The following is a 17,569-nucleotide window of genomic DNA, read 5'->3' as shown; positions in this document are numbered from 1 at the left end:
GTCTTGTCTCTGACTCCAGCATCAGCAGTTCTTACTATCTCAAAGAGGAGGTGGTGTTTTCCCTGATGGTGTGGCACTAATTTATGCTTCAATCAACATCAGTAAAATGGATGGGCTCATCTTCATTGCATCATATGTTTTGAAAGCTTACTGCTTGCAAATTGAATGCATCATTTCCTATTTCCTGACTTCAAAGGTACTTTATTGGCAATGAAGCGCCTGGGTCATTCTGAGGTCATGTAAGATGCGATATAAATGGAAGTCCTTTCTTTCTACCAGAGACATCCGTACCTATAACACAAATAATTGTTTGGTAGTACAAAACTTGAGTAATGGTGAAAAAGACATGATTTGTTGAGGTTTTTCAGTTTGCACTCATCAGGACTATTCACAATATACAGAGTCAAGGTGAAAACCATCAATGATACTGCTTGTGAAAGAGCTGATTGGTTGGAAAGTAGACCCTGATTGGCAAAGGTGTTGCCATGGAGATGCAAAGGGTACTGTGTTCAAATATCACACCAGCTCCATCGTTTTGCACCTTGTGACTCAGGGCCATGTGGTGCAGTGGTAGTGTCCCTACCTCTGGGCCAGGAGGCCTGGTTTCACATCCTACTTTCTCCAGAGGGTGTGTTGTAAAATGCCTGAGCAGGTTGTATTTTCAGTATCTATAATGATTGCTTAAAAGCATTTAACACTTTGGTATGTGAGGGGTAACGGTGTTAACCACTGAGCCACCATGCCACCCAATTTTGTACCTTGGTAAACTTCAGCAGTCCATCTTGGTGCAGAGAATGACATTTAAATTTGTACATTCATTTTAATCCTCTTGAATAATGTTTATCTTTGCATTTTCTAGATCAGATTATATTATAAAATGAGAATAAGCTCATGAGTCAGGCAGAAACGCATAATCAGAGTGTAAGATCTGTGACAATTGGAATGCAGAAGTTGCTCTTGTCGTTATTCATACTGAAACGGTGGGTTGTATTTGTGCCTGATATGAAGTGCTGGAAGTGGGATTAGAATAGTTGTTTTTGACACGATGGGCCAAAGGGCCTTTTTATGTCCTATAGACTCTATGACTGTATTGCCCTCAAGGAGCAAGGAGCTCCCAATAGCATTGTCCAAGGGATTGTTGGATTATACCAACCTCTCCACCCTGCCAAGTTGTCGACATCCCATGGAGGGGATATCCCTTTCATGAATTGGTCAAGTTTAGTCAGGAATACTTCTGTCTCTTTGATAACTTTCACGTCTAAGGACTTGTAAAAGTAGTGGTTCACACAAGTGTCCTGGGCCCAACCATTCTCTGCTGCTTCATCAATGACCTACCTTCCATCATAAGGCCAGAAGTGGGGTGTTCGCTGAGGCTCCTTAGACAGCACATTCCAAACTTTTGACCACTTTCATCAAGAAGGACAAGGGCACTGGTTACATGGGAACAAAACCTCCTGTAAATTCCCCTTCAAGTCACTCACCATACTGACTTGGAAATATATCACTGTTCCTTCAGTGTCGCTGGGTCAAAATCCAAGGATTCCCTCCCTACAGGCATTGTGGGTCTCCCTACAGCACCTGGACTGCGGCGGTTCAAGAATGCAGCTTACCCATCACCTTCTCAAGAGCTACGAGGGATGGGAAATAAATGCTGGCCCAGGCAGCAACACCTACATTCCACGGGGAAATAAGAAAAGGTCAATAAGATCTGATGAAGGGTCTAGGCCCGAAACGTCAGCCTCTCTGCTCCTATGATGCTGCTTGGCCTGCTGTGTTCATCCAGCCCTGCACCTTGTTGTCTAAGATCTCTCAGCCATTCAGTTTGTTTAGTTTCCTAGTTGTGAGCCTTTGTGTGATAAACAGCAATGATTTTTACATTTTGGCGAGTAAACAATGTGTTGACAGGGCTGGAAGGCAACTGATATCTATATTGCAGACTGCTGTACAATACAGATCCAACTGAATACACAGAAGATAGCAAACGTTCACATCCTTGTGAATTCTATCTTTCGGCACAAGCAACATAAAAATCTGGAGCAGGAAATTATGTTTTTTATGGATTATTTTATTCAAATAAATTGCCTTGTTACCAGGACTTGCCTCTGTGCTCATATTTAACAGAAACCTGAAGATTGGATGGGTTTAACAGGTCATACTCCTGTTGCAACGAAGCTCACTTCTTAATTGCACACTAACATTTTCAGACCACTGAATTATGTGTGGATGTTGTTTCTATACAATATAATGAAATAATAAATAAATTTTACGATTCTGGCTTCAGAATTAGGTTAGACTTGAACTGTATTGATTGCTGCGGTGACTAATATTCAAAGCATCTGTTTCTTTCTGCCCTTTCTACCCCATCCTCTCTTGTGAAGGGAGTGATTCATTTTGGGTGTCACCTGCTTTACAGTTTAAAATAGTTGCTGTTCACATTCCAAACCTTCACCAAGTGCACAGAAAGATGCAGAATTTACCTTCTAGGCTATATATAGCACAGGAGTCAGCCATTGAGCACATCAAATCCGTTCTGTTGTTTATGCTCCACATGTACCTCTCGTGCTATCTGACCTAACATCTCTTGATCTAATCCTACCCAATCTAAGCCCATCAACATGACGTTCTGTACAAGTCTCACACAGGTTTATCTAACTCCTCCTCAAACAATTCCAAAATAGATAATTGTTGATTAGTGCAGAACTTGAGTGTTGCTAAAAAGACACAATTTAAGGTTATCACTGGGCTCTCAAGCATGATTTATTCGGACAATCTGAAAGTTACATCTTTTCAAACACTGAACCTTTGCAGGTGAAAGGAATTTGTCCCTACATTGCAACTTTCTCGTTGGAGGAAAGGTTCTGGAAACTAACAATCCCCGCTGCATTCTGTGCAGCAACCCCCCTGATCAATCAGCCTTCCTGCCTGTTCTGTGTTTAATCAGCTAAGATGGATAGTTAACAGTTTCTAATGCATCTTCACACCAACCATGCTCCAACCAATCAGCACCATCTTCTCATGCTGTAGAATTTTATCACCCCTTTCTGAATTTGTTTTCTCATATTGGGTCTTGATGAGTGCAAGACCAAAAAAAGCTTTGACTTCATGTCATTTTAATAATGTTTAAGTTTTTTTTATGATATTTGCCTCAACACTATCTGACCTAACATCACTTGATCTAATCCTACCCAATCTAAGCCCATCAACATGATCTTCTGTACAAGTCTAACACAATCTCCTCAAGCGATTCCAAAATAAATAATTGTTGGTTAGTGCAGAACTTGAGTGTTGCTAAAAATACACAATTTAAGGTTATCACTGGACTCTCAAGTAGGTGGCAAGGTGGCTCAGTGGTTAGCACTGCTGCCTCACAGCGCCAGGGACCTGGGTTCGATTCCACCCTCGGGTGACTGTCTGTGTGGAGTTTGCACATTCTCCCTGTGTCTGTGTGGGTTTCTTCTGGGTGTTCCAGTTTCTCCTACTAGATGGATTGGCCTTGCTTAAATTGCCTATAGTGTTCAGGGATGTGTAGATTAGGGGGATGGGTCTGGGTGGGATGCTCTGAGGGTCAGTGTGGAATTGTTGGGCTGAAGGGCCTGTTTCCACACTGTAGGGATTCTATGATTATTAACACTAACTTTACAAAAGCCTATTAGGCTACTCCTCAATTATCACTTCTTTAGAGAAAAACGTCTTTGGCTACAAAACTAGGTATAACTGCTCAGGTTCCAATATTATTCTAGTGAATTACTTGTCCCCTTTGTGAAATGGTCAGCTCAGTTGGCTGGAAGGCTGGTTTGCAATACAGGGTGATTCCAATAGTGTGGGTTCAATCCCTGCATTTGTTCTTGTCATTATGAAGGTCCCACTGTCTCAAACTCACCCCTCACCTGAGGTGTGGTGACCCTCAAGTAAAACTCACCAGCAGTCATCTTGCTAATTAGTGAGGCAATGGTGACTTTATGTTTTTATGGTATGTTTTTTACAATACAGAAACCAGAACTGTTCAAGTCCAAATATATCATTCCAAGAATGGTTTAACTAACGTTTTGTGTAACCTTTCTGCTTTCAGTTCAGCTCCTCTCGAAATAAACCCGAGTATTTGGCTTTTATTTTGATGATCTTTTTAACAGATCCAGTGTTACACATTTAGTGAATTAGTTTGCTTTCTGGGAGTTTCCTTGAATGGTTAACCCAGTTTTCCATGGGTGTCTCACATTTCTATTCCTCCGTCTGCCCCCAAATGTGTCCTCCAACATCCACTTTAATCATCAACAATCGACATTATATTTGCCATGTTGGTGATCTTTGATGATCTACATGTAGTAAATAATGTCTTCTATCTCTCTTGGCTTGAAAGAAATGGAGGAAGCAGTAGGCCATTTGGCCCTCTGAGCGTGCTCTGTCATTTGATGAGATTATGTCTGATCTGATTTTGGCCTCACATCTATTTTCCTGCCTGCACCGCTTCACACCACAAACCCATAAACTCCCTTATTCATCAAAAATCTGTTTATCTCAACTTTGAAAATATTTAATGACTCAACTTCCTCCACTTCCTGTGGTAGAGAATTTCAGAGATCTGCACCTTCTTAAAAGAAGATGTTCCTCATCTTTGTCTTAAGTGGAAGCCTCTTATTTAGAACCTATGCTCCCTAATGCTAGAACTCCCCATGAGCGAAAACTTGTTCTCAGCATCTATTCTGTCAAGCCACCTCAGAATTTTGCATGTTTCACTGAGAGGTCATTTCTCAACCATCTAAATGCCAATGGATATAAACCCACCCTGTTCTTCTTTCCTAATAATATAACACCTTTATTCCATGAATCAGCTGCGTGAAATCTCTCTGAACAGATCAGAGAAGGATAATATTGAGACTACAGGGTATGTCTCTCTTGTGCAGCAATTTAAGCCACATGCCCAGAACTGAGCTGAAATCTTATTCCTAGATATGAAGCTGCATGAGTTCAGAACCATTTTCTTTTAAACACCTTTGATGACATTACTTGTGGGAATGGAACTTTCTGATGGTAACTTTTTCTACACCCCTCTCCTGAGTAACCATTTGCCTCACTGCATCGCTGCGGATTGAGTGTTGTTACACTAGACATAGACACTAATGGGCAGCTTCTAAACAATCACTACAAAAATCAATAAGTAATTTTAGGAAAATAAAGCCCTGTTGATTGATTTCCAACCACGATCTGTCTCAGCCCATATAAATGTGGAAGCAGTTATGGGAGCAGGGAGACTATGGGAGTGGGATACATTGCTGTAAAATTGCAAATTGACATTAGTAATGGCCAGCAAAGTTACTGTTGGCCTCCATCAAGTATTTAAGTTTTCTTTCCATGTTAAAAGCACAATATGAATGCAAGCAGTTGTTGTTATAATTAGTTAATAATATGAGTTAATAATATATGATAAATAATAAAAATAAAATAATATGACTACAGTGAACCAGGCAGTTTCAATAAAATCAGCATTGACTGTTTGCAAGTAAGATGCCTACCAATGTGTTACAAGTGCCCTTGGGTATTGCTGAATGTGAGTTTTCCAAAGCATCTTTACCCCTTAACCTTCACGCATGTGTCTTTTAGTATATCATTTATTTTGGAAACACAGTCATTCATTTGATGGCTCTGTAGAAGCTCATCATATTACTCAGTACAATTGATGAGATTCTGTCTTACAACATGCTGTTTAACCTCAGAGTTGCCTTCTAGGTGTGTTTGACTTTAACATTCTTTTCAGCCCATTTCATACACTGTTCATTATGTACCTGACACCATTCCTCAATATGACTGTAAGACCATGCCATTCATAACGTGAATTCCATTTGCTTTTTAATGAGTGCCATGACAATGATTTATTCCTGGGGAGGTTGTTTCAGTTCCAGTATTTCTTGGGAGGATAACTGATGAAAGAGGCGAAGAAGATTATGCTGAAGATCAGTCATGCACTTGGCAGCGTGTATTAGACTTCTGCCCTGCCCCACTTATCCTGTCTAAATCGTTAGCAGCTGGCCTGAATAGTATTAGTTGCAGGTGAGCTGTCTTATTGAATTCTGTTAGCAATTTCTTGTTGTTTGTGACAGTCAGCCTGGCCTTATCTTGTTATCTTGAGGTCCCCACCATCACAAATTCTAGTTTTTTCTCAGTCTGTTTGCTTCACCCTAGCGTGTGCTGTCTACAAGATGCATTGGAGCAACTCACCTTGGCTCTTTTAATTGTGCTTTTCCAAAACTGTGACCTTTCCTACAAGGACAAAGACAGCAACCAGATGGGGTCACCACCACCTGCAAATCCCCCTCCAAGGCACACACCATCCTGAGTTGAAACTATTATCACTCTTCGTTCACCGTTGTTGGATCAAATTCCGAAAGATTTCTTCCTAACAGCACTGTGGGTGTATCTACATCACGTGGACTATAGTGCTTCAAGGAAGCACCAGACTCACAAGGGCAATTAAGATATGGAAATAAATACTGCACTTTCAAGTGACGTTCACGTTTTATAAATGAACATTAAAACATTCCCCATTAGGTGTGTGCTTACTTAGCTACTCCATTGAGCAAGGCAAATGAGATCGTTGATGTTAAATGCCTTCACATGGTTTGCTTGTCAGAGCTTTGACTGGCTGATGCAGAGTCACCTGACACCTAGCCATGAGGCTTGGTGTTTACTGGTAGAGAGGGGCAACATGTGTGCATTACCATCGGCCCAACACAATGACGCACTTTCATCCAATTGCTGCCCATTATTTGACAAAGACGAGAAAACATTTGTCACTATTTTTAAAACAAAGTGATAAGTCGACGTGTTGGAACATATTAGATATGGATCGCAGCATTGCGGAAGCATAACTTATAGAATAGAGGAGGCCATTCATTCCATCGTGTCCATGCCAGCTGACAAAGATAATCCAGCCTAATTCCATTTTCTAGCTCTTGATCTATAGCTCTGTAGGTTGTAGGTTTTTTTTTTAATTCATTCATGGGATGAGGGTGTCACTGTCTAAACTGCCATTTATTGCCCATCCCTAATTACCCAGAGGGCAGTTAGCAGTCAACTACTTTGCTGTGGGACTGGAGTCACATATAGGCCAGACCAGGTAAGGATGGCAGTTTCCTTCCCTAAAGCACATTAGTGAATCAGATGGGTTTTTGACATTTGACAATGGACCATGGTCATCATTAGACTCTTAATTCTAGATATCCAAGTACTTTTTGGATGTCATGAAGGTTTCTGCCTCTATCATCTTTTAAGGCATTTATAATTATGAGTTCCAAATCTCTACTGCTGTTTAGTGTACACATATCCCTCAAATCTTCTTTAAACTTCTCAGTCTTGTCCCAAACCTATGCTGCCTGGTTATAGACCCCACAAGCAAAACAATGAGGTCTTTCTATCCACTTTATTTAGACCCATGACAGTTGTTAAACACTGCACTTTAGGCTGAATGTTCTGCTCTAGGTTGTAAGTTGTGAGACCTGGGGGCAGACCAACCATGATCCTGTTGAATCTGAGGAGCTGAATACCTACTCCTATTTTGTAATGTTCTAATGCATGCAGAGAGTTGGGACAGTTCTGGCTTCACAAACCTGACCTGGGTATAAAAGCTGCAGAAGTTGGGATATTAATTCTAGGGTTCTTTGGGAGTCAGGCTGGGCAATGGGTGAGGAGGCTGCTGGATGCAAAGGTGTTCCGGTATTGTGTTGAAGGTTTTTTTTTTAAAGACCTTCAGTCCTCACTCCTGATGCTTTCCCACTCTCCCATGCACTCTCCATCATCCTTGGATGCCAACCTCTCCCTATCTACCCGCCCGACATGGCCCCTTACAGTTTCATTGCACTTGTTTGCAAATCTGCATTCTCTATAGTTCTTTATAACCCTGATGCCAACTTGGTGCCAAGTCATGTCGACTCATGCTTCCCATGCACCATCCTTTGCCCCTACACCATCATTCATTGTCTGCCATGGGCAGACCTCAAGATCCACACTGAGATAAAATTAAATAATAATCTAAAGTATCTACTGCAGACTTTACTATAGTTATGATGCTGGGCTAGTCAGATGCAGAGATAATCAGAACTTGATAGATTTCTCCTTCTTGCCTTCCAAGCAATTTTAGAGTAAGCAGATTGGTAAAAGCTCAGGGTATGGAAACCCAATCTGTTTTTTCTGGCTGCTCTCCTAACTAGCTTGCAATTCAATATCCACTATTTTTTTTTCATACATATAGACACACCGTTAATCTGCATGCTTTTGCCTTTCTGTTATGGTAAGACCCTGTCACTAGGTGAAGCAGTTTTTTCGACCCTTGTTTCTAATGCACTGAACTGTTCACCTCAAGCTCTACTCCCACTAAAAATGTATGTACGAACAAATGTCCCAACAGACTTATGACACAAACATGAATAGAAGACTATTTCTTCCATTCTTAACACATACAATATAGAAATACAAATCACACTTAAAGGAGTTATAACAGATATAACTTTTCTACCTTAAAATCTAAGTGTCTGAGTAACAAAACATGATGAATCTTCATCATACTTCATTAAATAAGACTGTCATTCATGAAACACCCTTCACCATTGTTAAATTCCTTCATCTGCATAATCTCTTAATATTTTAGTCAAATACATAATCCCTTATAAAGACAGGCACTTTGATTCACTGCAAATCCTTTATAATAAAGAAGCATTGAATTTAATCATGCCATTTCAAAATGCCTGCAACTAGTTGGAGCTGTCAATTAAAATGTGAAAAGGCAGTTACCCTGATAATGAGCAGTTATGAAATCAGTCATGTGGCGTTAATCTACGAATGGTGACCCTCAGACTTATGGTAAATAGATAAAGTGAAATAGCAAGCAAGGTTATTCTAGCATGACAATTTAATTTTCAAACGTTTAAAGGCCAGGTGATTTAAATACCTTAACAGTTTGATATTCTCTTTTCATTGTTCCTTTTGAGCTTTCCTTTTGATAGTTCCAACGAGCTTGACAGTTAATAGCAGTATACACTTTTCACGCTCAATGATCTATAGTTTTAACAATCCCAAATGACATTTACCACTCCCAAAGATGCCCAAGACCACATCCAAAGGAATACTGTACCTCTCTATAGGGGTAATTCATTTCTCCAAGGGACCCTATAAAATTCAAACCTCCACCTACTGGGCCTATTTTGTGCACATATCCTTTTCAAACCAAGGTCAGTAAAATCAGACATGACTGGAGAAAACCGCCTGTGAAGAATCAATCAGCATGCACAAAATGTGACCTGTCTCCCACCATCTATGACACCATGGTAGTAGTGATTCAGTTTATTCTCAGAATTGAATCCAGCTCTGCACAAAAAAAAAGAACCTGACTAGAATTTTTCTTTTAAATCTACTTTTTTCCATCAGAGTGACCCCTACAAGTAGCTCCAAAGCTGCGCTTCTTTATCTTGTTAGTTTGGAGCTTTGGACATCTTGCACAGATAACCAAGAAAAGGTTCTGACTTGCAATAATTCAAGAATAATCTTTGTCCTTAGCAAAAAGCGAACTTGCATTTATGTAGCACCTTTCAGCAGCTCAGGGTGGTTTGTGATATAATGAAATGCTTTCAAAGTGTAGTCACTACTTGAATATGTGGAGTGCAGCAGTCAATTTGCACATGACAAGTCCACAGAAGCAACAATTGACCAGGTCAATTGTTTTAAGTAATGTTTGAGGGATAAATGTTGTCCGGGTCAACATTAGAGCAGGTAAAACAGAATGTCTACGTCCTGAATTTTTTGGGGGGTGTAAGTGAAACTGTTACTGGGATTGTAATCAAGAGGTCTAAGTTTATACTCTAAGGTCATGGTTTCAAATCTCAACTGGCCAGCATAAAAATCTGAAATTTCTGAAAAAAAAAGAGATGTATTGGTGATCATAAAGCCATTGTTAATTATTGCAAAAAGCATCTGGTTTACCAAGGGAAGGAAATCTGCCATCCTTACCTGGTCTGGTCATCATGTGTCTTCAGATTCCAGCAATGTGATTGATTCTTAACTTTTCTCTTTCACAGCCCTAACAAGCAACTCTGTACAAGGGCAATTAGGGTTGGGTAACAAATGTTGGCTTTGGCAGTGAAGCCCACATCCCATGAAAGAAAAAAAATATGCCTGTAGCATCTTGCATGGCTATGAGATGGTTGTATTGATCTTTTAAATCCATTCATAGGATGTGGTTATCACTGACTGAACCAGCATTTATTGCCCAGAGGGCAGTTAATAGTCAACTGCATTGCTGTGGGTCTGGAGTCACATGTAGTCCAGACCAGGTAAGGATGGCAGTTTCCTTCCCTAAAGAACATGAGTGAACCAGATGGGTTTTCCCCCAACAATCAGCAATGGTTTCATGGTCATCATTAGACTCTTAGTTCCAGATTATTACTGAATTCAAACTCAACTGTGTCCATGGTAGGATTTGAACCTAAGTCCCCAGCATGTTACCAGAGTCTCTAAATTAATAGTCTAGCGATAATACCACAAGGCCATCACTTACCCCCTAATCTGCAGTTAAATTACAGTTTCTACAGTCTTGCTTTGACTTGATATTTTTCTCTACCTTGCCCAATCCCTTTCCACTTACATCAGTGATTCCTCTGAGACTTTACATCAGTTTCCGAATTTCCAGTTCGAGGGCTCCAGCTGCCCCCTCTTCTCGACGGATATGCAATCCCTTTACCCGTCCATCCTCCCATGAGGATGGTCTCAGGACTGTCTGCTTCTTCCTGGAAAAAAGGCCTGAACTGTCCCCATCCACCACTACCCTCCTCTACCTGCCCGAGCTCATCCTCACTTTGAACAACTTCGCCAACAACTCCTCCCACTTTCTTCAGGTCAATGATGTAGCCATGGGTACCCTCATGGGTCCCAGTTATGCCTGTCTCTTTGTGGGGTACATGGAATATTCCTTTTTCTTGTCCTACTCCAGTCCCCATCCATAACTCTGGTATATCAATGACGTCATCGATGCTGCTTCTCTCTCTCGTTCTGAATTGGAAAAATGTTTCAATTTCGCTTCCAATTTCCATCCTGCTCTCACCTTCACCTGATACATCTCTGGCTCCTTCTTTCCCTTTCCCAACATCTCTGTTTCCATTTCTGGGGATAGGCTGGCCACCAATATCCACCACAAAACCACCAACTCCACAGTTACCTTGACTAACCATTCTCACGCCCGGCTTCCTGTAATGACTCCATCCCATTCTCCCAGTTTCTCCATCTCCGTTGCATCTGCTTTGATGATGCTACCTTCCCTCTGGCTGCATTTTTCCTCAACCGAGGATTCCTCAGCCATGTCCGACCCACCTCCCATACTTCAACCCTCACCCCTTCTTTTCCCTTCCTCAGCAATGCTAGGATCCCCTGATCCTCACTTACCACCCCCCAGCATCCACACTCAAAAAATCATTAGTCACCATTTTTGCCACCTCCAGAGGGATGCCACTACCAGACATATATTCCTCACACCTCCCTTGTCAGCATTCCACAGGGAACATTCCCTCCAGGACAGGCTGGTCCATTCCTCCTTTATACCTAACACATCCCCACACCTCCACGGCACCTTCCCCTCCAATCACAGAAGGTGTAACACCTGCCCATTTACTTCCTCCGTCCTCACTATCCAAGACCCTAGACTCACCATCCAAGTGAAGCAACACTTTACCTACACTTCACTCAAACCAGTCTACTGCATTCTCTGCTGGCGATGTAGCTCCTCTTCTTTGGGGTGATGAAATGTAGACTGGGCGACTGCTTGATGGAACACCTACACTGTGTCTGCAAAAATGATCCCGAGCTTCCAGTTCCCTATGACTTCAACATACCACCATGTTCCCTGGCCAACATCTCTGTCTTGGGTTTGCTGCAGTGTTCCAGCGCAAGTTGAAAGAACAGCACCTCATTTTCCGCTTGGGGACCCTGCAGCCTTCAGGACTCGATATCAATTTTTATAATTTTTTAGTCTAGAGCACCTTCTTTCGTATCTTTTACCCATCCCTACACCTAGGCCTTACCACATGGGCTGCTTTCAGCACAGCCAACCCATTTTCGCTAACTTATTGTCCCCATTAGCACCTCTTCTTTCACCCTAACTTACCATTATCCATCCCTTTGTCTGCCAAACTGTCTTTCTCTTCCCGCTGGGCTCTGTCTCAACCTATCATTTACTCCTTTAACACTCCCACCTCCTCCGCCACCACCCCCTATCTTTAGTATATATACTACCTTTCTCTAGCTACCATTAGTTCTGAGGGGTAACTGGATGCAAAACATTAACTTTGCTTTCCCGCTCCACAGGTGCCTCCAGACTGCTGAGTTTCTCCAGCAATTTCTGCTTTTCCACATCCTCAGTTCTCTGCTTTATTTTACTGCAGTTAAATTGCTTGGGTTTTTACGACCAATATAAGGTTGACCCCTGCCCTATATTTTTCTATGATTTCATTTCACCACAAGTTTTCTATGATGAGTGTCAAACTGTAACGTTTCCTGTATCTACTGGTGTCCTTGAGGTTTGATGTTGTGAAGCCAATACTTTTTTTGCCCTAGTTTCATTGTCATTGTAAACATATTCAGCAAGCCGATACGAACCATCATGGTCAAAAATACAAGCTTTGAAATAACTTTACAAAGGGCACTTAGGATCAGTGAACCTAAACTGCCTTAGAGTTATCGCATTGTTTGCATTTTTTTTGTGACCTTAGCAATCTTGGTTCTGTGTCAAGAGGTTGTAGGTCCAAATACCTTTTCATAGTCTTGATCATGAGTATCCAGGCTGACTCTCCCATGCACTACAGGGGAGTGCTAAACAGTCCTTCCGATGGGACATTAAACTCATCTTCTCTCTTGGGTAGATGTAAAAGATCCCGAAGCACTATCTCAAAGAAGATCAGGGTATTTCTTTCTGGTGTACTGGCCAGTATTCACTGCCCAACCAACAGATGCGTTGATCACTATCATAGTGCTGTTTAGGGATTCTATTGTGCTGTTTAATGAGGAAGTGATGGCCTAGTGGTATTATCACTGAACTGTTAACCCACCGAAGGTTCTGGGGACCCAGGTTCAAATCCCACTGTGGCATATAGTAGAATTTGAATTCAATAAACCTCTGGAATTAAGACTCTAATGATGACCATAAATCAATTGTCAGGAAAAGCCCATCTGGTTCACTAATATCTTTTAGGGAAGGAAACTGCTATCCTTCCTTTTCTGGCCTATATGTGAACCCAGACTCTCAACAATGTGGTTGACTCTTAACTGCTCTGTGGGCAATTAGGGATGGGCAATAAATGCTGCCTAGCCAATGATGCCCTCATCCCATGAATGAATAAAGGGGGGAAAAAAATTAAGCAGTTCCATTCCCTAGATTACCACATTGTTGGGAGTTGAGCGTTCCATGTTGTACAGCTAACTGAGCCAAAAAAAATGGGCAAGATACTGGATGCTTGCTGATCTGAGGTCAGTCATAACTACTGATTGCAAGTGTGGGGTTGGATTCCCATGAAAAGACCGACAAGGAGTTGCAGTGAGACTTGTTTCTGATATGCCGATCTAACTTTCATCTTAAATCCATTTTGTGGTGTATAGATCTATCCTATCTTGGGAGGAGGTTGTGGAGTAAAGTGTTAACTATACATTTACTCCAATAATAGCTACTGAGCATGTGCACAATGAGCTAGGTCATAATGATGTCAGATCCCATGGAACTGGGTCCTGGGTGTGCAGGGTTTGAGAGATATTTGTTCCAAAAATGTTTGTTTGAAAGACGTCCTGTCCTGTGTATAGTGTATGTACTTAAGAAATGCTTATGTGTGTAAGCAAGTTTGTTAATATTCACTGACAAGGGTGTAACTATTATCAACAAACCAGACATGACTTTACTACAGAGGGTAGAATGTTGGAGTTCATTTTGTGATTTGATGTTGGAGCTAAATGGAAACATGTTTTGTTACATTTCAATATCTCCCAAGTACCTTTTCCTTTGTCTTTTGTTTACTTTAAAAGTACACAGACTCGCTGTGTTGGGAATCATTACATTTCTTCTCCAGCTTTTCTGTCACCCTCTGATTTTCACTCACGGGTTTTATAGAACTAAACACTTCTGCAAACGTTGCCAACTTGTTCTTAATGGTGCCAATGGCTCCCCCATTCGCCCTTGGTCAATTTTTGCTCTCAGTATCTTTGCCAATTTCCTCTTTCATGCCCAACACTTATTTTCCTGCGGAACAGTAAATTCTGAGTTTATCTGTGCTGGAATACAACTCATTCTGCCCTCATACGAAGCAAAGTTTTTCACACTCATGTGCATGAGGCAGGTTTAATATGATGGGGAGGACAGAAGGGGGTCTTAGGGCCCCAGGCTGGCTGATGTGCATCCTCTCTCCAATGACCAGCTTTGCCCCATCTCCATGAATACATTTGAGTAACAAAATTATGCTTACCTCACATTTAGCATTAACAGTTGATGTAACATCAAATGTCCTTTGCAGAAGAAGTTTCCAAACTCCTACCACAAAGAAAATTCTGGCTCTAAATTTTAGAAATTTCTCCCTATTCCTGTATTCCTCCACTAGCAGAGGTAATTCATCCCAATATAACCTATCTGTTCCCCTTAATATCTTGAAAATCTTGACCAAATCACCTCTTATCCTTCCTCATTCTAGGGAACACTATCCTAATTCATCTGTTCTCTCCTTGTAGCTTAATCTTGGGGGAGGGGTGCTTTCTTTATTCAACCACTTCATGTGGGCATTACTGGTTGGGCTAGCATGTATTCCCCTTCCTTAATGCCCTGGAAAAGGTGCCTAACTCAAACTGCCTGAAGTACAGTTATAAGAGAGCTTCAGAATTTTGATGCAGTGAAGGACCAGTGATTATATTTCCAAGTCAGGATGGTGTGTGGCTTGGATGGGAATTTGCAAGTGGTGGCATTCCCACGTATTTGCCTTTGTCCTTCTCGTGGGGATTTGGAAGGCGCTGACTAAAGAGCCTTGATGAGTTATCACAGTGCATCTTGTAGCTGGTACACACTGCTGCCGCTATGAGTAAATGGTGGAGGGAGTGAATGTAGAAAGTGTGCCAATCAAGTGGGTTGCTTGGTCTCTTGGTTGGTGTTGGGTTTCTTGAGTGTTGATGGACTTGCAATCATCCAGGCAAGTGCAGACTATTCCATCACTTGTGCCTTACTTCAAGACGTTTGGAGTTAGATAACGCACTGCAGAATTCACAGCCTCTGAGCCCTGGTGTAATTCTAGTCAGTCTACACTGTCCTCCCTCCAAGGCCAATACATCCTGCGTGATGCCTCAAAATGCTCAGATTATTTGGTGTGCAATCCTTTCCTCAGCTCCTGCTTCTCATTCACTCTCTCCCTCTCTACACATTCTCGAATTCAATGATACTATTAGAGGAAGTAGTGGCTATAGTAATAGCCTCATGGTATTATCACTAAACTACAAATCAGAGGCCTAGGAAATGTTCTGGGAACCCAGGTTTGAATTCTACCATAGTAGATGGTGGCATTTGAATTCAATAAAACTCTGGAATTAATTGATGACCACAAAACTATTGTCAATGTTTGGAAAAAAAACCCATCTGGTTCACTAATGTCCTTTATTTTTAATTTCCTTTTAGGGAGGGAAATCTGCCATCGTTACCCGGTCTGGCCTACATGTGACTCCAGACCTACAGCAATGTGGTTAACTCTTATATGTCCTCTGGGCCATTAGGGATGGTGTTGACAATGCCCACATCCTGTTAATTAAAGGAAAAAAAAACTCAAAACTCCTCTGAACATGTCTCATTTGTACCTCTGGAGGTGAAAACTTTCCTGCTTAGGTGTCGGATAGGGAGATAACAAGCTTTGATTAATGTCATCCCCCTCTCTCTCTGTCCTACCTCACACTGGAAAACCAGGAATCAGAGTGAGGTACTGAAAGCCAGGACAACCACATGTGAGCTGAGGAAGGGTGAAAAATGTTGAATAGGTAGAATAGTGTTGAAGCTTATCGACATGGTCAGATGCTTAACTATTCCACAGGTCACAATGGCTCATGTGGTGCTGAACACTCTGGTGAATGATCTGTCATTGCCTCAGACACTTTCAACAGCTGGCAGTGAGTTAATGTGTGTGTGTGTGTGTGAGAGAGAGAGCGTTGGTGGGATTGAAATCAGAAAAGATCACAGAATTTTTATGGGGTAGAAGGAGACTGTTTATACATGACAGGGTGGCAGTATTCTATTACAGAATCAAGCATTTTGCCAGGAGGTTAAAAGAAAGGATGATTACATGCTTGCAGGTTGTGATTAGATTTATTATTCTGTTTGATAGTAGCTGGACTCAGTCCTAATGGGACAGACCGTAATCTAGTGATTGAATTGTTCTTTGCTGAGTAGAGCTGGCAAGTGGGCATCCAGCCAGTGTCATCCCTGCCCCCTCTCATTATACAAGATCAGTAGGTAGTGGGTGATGAATGGGCAGTAGCTCCCGGTTAATGTCTATGACAATGAAACTCTGAATGTCTCGATGAAGAGACCAGACACAGAATCCTCTCCTGAGGAGTGCCCTTTGTTGGACTTTATTATCTCTCAGAGTGTCCAAAAAGATAAAACAAAATTTAAAAATAGAAGCAGAGCCATAAAACATGTATTAGTCCCGTTGTGCCTGTGTGCATGTACAAGACTGTGTATGTGTAGGTCAGTTTGACAGATAATAGTTTAATATAATATAAAAGATAATATTACAAAGGCAGTGTAACCTCATAGCTCTTACATCAGGAATGGAACAGCTCAAATGCAATTTAGACTCCCACTCCCACACTATATCTAACCCCCAGGGGATAGTTTCAGTCCCCACTGCCACTAACACCAGAAAAATGTTCCTGTACACCTGTGACTTTATTGATGTGTTGTCTCTGTAAGAAGCTGCTGGGTTCATTGCTGCTTCAACATTGCAGTGCTTTTATCCCACTTAACTATAATACACCCTTCCTCATTCTCCTCCCCCTCAGATCTGTCTCTGCTGCAAACTGCCTAACAACAGGTTAACTCCTGTCTCCCAGAGCTGCTGAACATCGAGCAAGGGAGGGATGTGTGGAAGGGACCACCCAACCTTTCTGTGCCACTCTCTCCTCACTCCTTCAGCACCACAGATCGGATCACTTCACCCGAGAGGAGAGAAGGGCTCACTTTGATGTTGACTGAACAATACAGAGGATGCGACAGTGTGCTCTCTTCAAATCCCCAGTCCTCACTGTACAGGTAGGTGCATGTTTTATCAACTCACTTTATGTCCTGAAGATCTTTTTCTCCACAATGTACAGCTCCACACTGAATTAAAATTCACATTAAATCCATGAGATTCACTGCAGGAATACCATCTGTGACAATATGCACTCCATGTGCTCACCTCAAAATATATAACCCTTTGCATTCTAAAGTGTTTATTTTTAAATCAACCTCATTCTAATCTAAAAAAAAGCAGCAGTCAGTATTATCTGACAAAGCACTTAGATTTATAAACCGTTCATAATG

At 41.6% G+C, this 17,569-nt stretch overlaps 1 protein-coding gene across 2 annotated transcripts in view; it reads left to right on the top strand.

Annotated features, from left to right (window-relative positions):
• The window catches only part of usp20 (ubiquitin specific peptidase 20), a 146,857-nt gene extending 129,559 nt beyond the window's left edge, over positions 1-17,298 (top strand). Inside the window, exon 26 of one of the 2 annotated variants that reach the window (XR_007265084.1) lies at positions 17,047-17,298. The gene's annotated coding sequence lies outside the window, so the exon portion shown is untranslated. The remainder of the gene's footprint in view (positions 1-17,046) is intronic. The other variant, XR_007265082.1, reaches the window with a different exon arrangement.
• Positions 17,299-17,569: the final 271 nt, after the last annotated feature.

Source organism: Rhincodon typus, chromosome 28, assembly GCF_021869965.1.
Source record: "Rhincodon typus isolate 14 chromosome 28, sRhiTyp1.1, whole genome shotgun sequence".
Lineage (NCBI taxonomy): Eukaryota > Metazoa > Chordata > Chondrichthyes > Orectolobiformes > Rhincodontidae > Rhincodon > Rhincodon typus.
This window is presented reverse-complemented; position numbering and strand designations above follow the sequence as displayed.